Source organism: Triticum dicoccoides, chromosome 3B (genome assembly GCF_002162155.2).
Source record: "Triticum dicoccoides isolate Atlit2015 ecotype Zavitan chromosome 3B, WEW_v2.0, whole genome shotgun sequence".
NCBI classification, from domain to species: domain Eukaryota; kingdom Viridiplantae; phylum Streptophyta; class Magnoliopsida; order Poales; family Poaceae; genus Triticum; species Triticum dicoccoides.
The window spans coordinates 575878505-575883640 of NC_041385.1; positions in this window are offsets into that span (position 1 = coordinate 575878505).

Sequence of the window (5136 nt, forward strand, 5' to 3'; positions counted from 1 at the left end):
CGCCCCACGATTTGCCCACGAAGTTACTGCGCGCAGTAACGATGTGGGAAAACCAACCGTCCTCAGCCACAACGGATCCGTCCGTATGCCGAGGCGCGGTAGTGGCGGGCCCCGCCTGACGGCCCGTCCCGTCACGCGCGTGGGCAGGCAGACTGTTCTCCCCACGTGGCGCCACGCGATAAGACCGCCCTGATGGCTGCGGGGAAGCGTATCAGGCACGCCGCCTGGCTTCCCCCCGCGACTTTCGAACTAAGGCTCTTCACCGAAGCTCCGACTTTCGATAGTCGGCCCAAGGGAAGACGGCAGCCGAGTCCCAGAGTCTGCACTTTTAAAGATTGAAGCTGTTGAAGCCCCACAATACAGCGACCGCAGGGTTTCACCAGCTTCGGGGACTACTGTCGGAGTAATGGGCCACGGGTAGGCTAACCCGAGCTCCAGGACATTTCAAGACATCGGGGCAGGCTGCGCCCCTTAGGCCGAGTCCCAGGAGCGACTCCAAGGTATACCGAGTCCCAGACGGCGACTCCCAGATAAGCCGACTCCAAGCTGGCGACTTCCAGGGAGGCCGACTATGGAGAGTTGGCCCAAGACTCCTCCCTTATCCCGAAGTACGACGCGGGGTACGGTCACGGCATGGCCGTCCCCCCTGCTTACGAAGGGCCGGCATGGCTACAGTGAGCCGTACCGCTGGAAGATCTCCGGCGAGATGCGGCACTGTTGCCATGCCTGCCCTGATCTCAGCCACAGTACGCAGTACACAGTGCCCACGACGCCGGCCTGTACGACCCGAAGGCGGTGGGGCCGCCTGTCAGTGGGTGGGCCGAAGGCGGCCTGGGCAACCCGAAGACGGACCTATGGGAGTCGGCCTCTCTGAAGTCGGCCGACTCCTCCCGGGGCCCCACGAGCCATTAATCAGATAAGATGGGGAATGGTGACAGTGATCGCCCGATAGACGGCGGCACTGTTGCCACGACCCGATGACCGAGCCTGCGTCATCAGGAGTGCCACTACAGTATCAAGCCTGTCCGCGGGACCCGCCAGTCGGTGGGCGCCAGAAGCCGGCGGGAAGGACAGCGGCCTGAGAGACAGACGGCTGGGGCCCGCGCCCAGCCGGATTACTATTGTACCCCCGGGGGGTAGGCCTATATAAACCCCCCGGGGCACCCATGCAAAGGGTTCGAACCTAGAGAGAGAGAGATATAGACCAGATAGCCCAGGAAGGAGAGAGCTAGCCTTGCCCTCTCCTACCTCCCGAAACAGCTCCAGGAGCACCATTGTAGTCGTTTTGCTTTAGTGATCATGCGGAGACCCCGCAGAGCAGCAGTAGGGGTGTTATCTCCTAGGAGAGCCCTGAAGCTGGGTAAGTTCCGCCGGTGTGCATGTCTTCGCCTCATCCCGCTTCCAGACACCGGCGACGTTCTACTCGCTCCCACCATGATAAGCCATCCTTTGGCATATGTCGTATCCAACCCCCGACACTACACGACAGCGGGACGATGCCCGATCCAGCCGTCGGCTGCACTTTACTAATTTTGACTGCCATTTTGCTTTCTACTCCCTCCGTTTCAAAATAGATGACCCAACTTTGTACTAATTTTAGTACAAAGTTGATATAAAGTTGGGTCATCTATTTCGGAATGGAGGGAGTAATTTTCAAGCCCTTCCATTCAACCGTGGTGTTTATTAATTTTTGATACAGTTCATGATTTTAATCGAGTCAGCTATTTCTTAAGAAGTTCTCTTATTCAATCAAGGTATCTAATTTTAAATTTGATTCATGATTTTGATTGGATCAACGATTTCTCAAATTAAACGGCAGCAATCAGACTGTAAAAACACATCAGTCTTGTGCATCCTCTCATCATCTAAAACAACACATCAGTCCTCATAACACTTATTTTTCTCTGAATCTCTTAATTCACTATGCTCCCAATTTTGGAGCCCTCTAATTCAGTTGAGGTGCTCAATTTTGGTTCCCGATTTTGACCGGGTCAATGATTTCTCAAGTAGCTCTCTCATTAAGTTGAGCTACCCGATTTTAAATTTGATGCATGCGTTTTGATTGGGTCAACAATTTTTCAAAGTAGCCGGCAGCAACCAATCTGCAAAATCACATTAGCCCATGCACCCTCTCACCACCCAAAAGAAGTGCCAAATTATGACACTATAACATCAATATAATGCATGCGATCGTCAATACAAGAAGCTTCCCCAAACATAGAATCACAGTGCCAAAAATGTTCACAAAAACACTCATTATACATATAAAAAAGAAAACACACACTTCTCCATCTTCCCCAAGCTTCAGAACAATTTTATCTTTATGAAATCCCAATAACACCAATGACGTAGCAACGCGTGTCCAACAATTTTCTTTTATGCGATGGTCGCTCAATTTACACCAATTTTCAATTCTTGCTATGGGTAGCCTTTTTATTTTCTTGTAAAAAGAAAACATGAATACTATTTGGCGAACGTTCGCAGAGAAGGAGACGACATTGGTGAACGCTCTCTCCACCATTGCACAGATCTTGGCACAGGCCCGTGCAAACGTAGGATTACTGAAGTTGTTCGCTATCAGCTGACTCCTGCTGAACACGTTTTGTTTCTTTTACCAAAATTACAAGGTTGTGCATTGGATGGGGTTCGGATCTCGCGCCTCCTTCGTAGGGGGGTGGCGGACTTACCACTCTTATATGTGTTCTAAGCTAAATTTGTCGACAAATTCAACTTTTTCATATAAAAATTTCTAAAAGTCCAATTTTTTTACATTTCCCGAAGTAGAAAAATCCATTTTTATAGGGATTTTTTCCTAACTCGCCATCTGCATTTTTTATTTGTAGGTACTTGCCATTTTTAATTTTTTATTACTGTAGGTACCATGGCACTTTTATTACAGGTCTGTTGGGAAAAGTAGTAGAAAACGAAAAAATGCCCTACGGTCATGAACCCAGGAACACTATGAAGATGCATATAATGTTACATCGGATCGCTACCAACTTCGAGTTGTAGCAAAATAAGAGTTGGTGTAGATCGAACTTGAAGTCCCTCGAACCCTCCACGACGATCCCTCGAACAAAAGACCGAAAGCACGATCTCTCTACGAATTGCAACCGTACATGCTTCACGATCTGACATCACTTCACCGTCCAGAGCTAATCATTGCCGAAGAATTAGGGGAGGGAGAAGAGAACCTCACGGGGCTTCTCTATTATAAGGATTAGAGAGAACTAGAACTAGATCTAGACTAGATGAAACTAGACGAGAACTAGAACTAGAGAGAACTAGAGAGGGGGTGCCGGAGGCAAAGGAACTCATTATTCCAAAGGACAGAATCCACTAGTACATATAGGTTGAGGGGAGAGGGAAGGGTGGCCGACTTGGGGAAGGGTTTCCCCTCACCTTGCATTGGCCTAGGGGGTGGTGGAGTCCAACTCCACCTCCCAATTCGGCATCCCCTTGGGGCGCCTCCACTAATGGGCCTTATGGCCCATTAACTCTCGTCCACATGGCCTTTTAGTATTTTCTTTAACCTGTTGATATTAAATAAATTTTAAAACCTCCTAATAATCGTTAGAACCTTTTATCATTTATTTAAGGTCGGCGAAAACATTTTCCGCCTATATATCATTTCCTAGTATTACCAGAAACTCTTCGGGTAACCCCGAAATGCTTCTGGTTTCTCTCGAAACTATTTCTTATGCTCCCAAAACTATTTCGAGAATATTCTCTCATAACTCTCACTCCACAAACACTGAACAGATCATGATTCCCTTAAACATGTGACCTTGTAGGTTCGGTAAAACATAGACGTGAACAAAACTCCCTTCGTTGGATGATCAATACTGGAACCGTGGACATCCATATTGATTTCTATGAATATATGAATGATATTTGAGTGAACTTTGTCTATCATATGCTATTCCCTTTGCTTCGTGACAATTTACAAAACCCGAGGTGAGATATATCTGTATCCTCTTGAGTCATTTCATCTTATTATACTGGTCTTCTCGTTACCGGTTTTGTTCTTCTTTCTCGTTGTCATGTTCCGGCATCCTTGTGACCTAGTCACATGTGTTTGGCCGTAAGATGATGGATATTGTCATACCAAGAGGGCCCTAAGAATATCTCTCCATCATTAGAGGAGCAAATCCCACTCTTGAGTTATCTAGTCCCTTGTCACACTCTACGATGAACCTGAAAGTTATCATTATGATCACCGTGTTACAGATGAGGTTTGAACAACCCCAAAGTCCATATAGTATGAAGTGACTACGATACTCTCATGGTCCAAAGAACTAAAGCATACATTAACTCTTTGTGTTATATCAATCGACTTGTGATGATAATATCTCAAAGTATAACAAACAAGGTGGGTCAATTCAATACGATTGTTCTTCTAACATCATACTCTCAATGTCGTTTGGGATTATTGTTACACTTAACAATATCTCAAGATCCGGAAAATGTGATCAACATACAACACTTGAGCTAGTCTTAGAGGCAATACTAGGGGAATCAGGTTTTACTGTTTATCATTCCACACGTGCTTATGGGTTTTCCTCCAAATCACATATTCCAGAATCATAGCAGTTGTAGCATAGAAAATAAAATCTTAATTATAAACTCTAGGGCATATTTCCAACAAGGTCACATGGCAGTTTTTAACTAATAAGAGATTGGTATTTTAATAGGTAATAACATGACATCTTTAATCATTAAGAGGATGTCAATCTATTATTAAGAGCATGTCATTTTTATTATCAAGAGTTTGCCACTGTTAGCAAACATAGTGGAAAATAAAAAAATCGCCCTACGATCATAATCCTATGAGCAATATGAAGATGCATACAAGGTTAGATCAGATCGTTACCAACTTTGAGTTCCAGCGGAAGAAGAGTTGGTGTAGATCAAACTTGAAGTCCCTCAATCATTCCACGACGATCCCTTGAACAAAAGACCAACAATACTGCCTCTCCAGGATTTGCATGCATACAGGATTCACGATCCGGCGGCGCTTCGCCGTCCAAAACTAATCATTGCCGGAGAATTAGAGGAGGAATAAGAGAACCTAATAGGGCTTCTCTATTATGAGGTTTAAAGAGAACTACGACGATGACGAAACTATACGAAGAC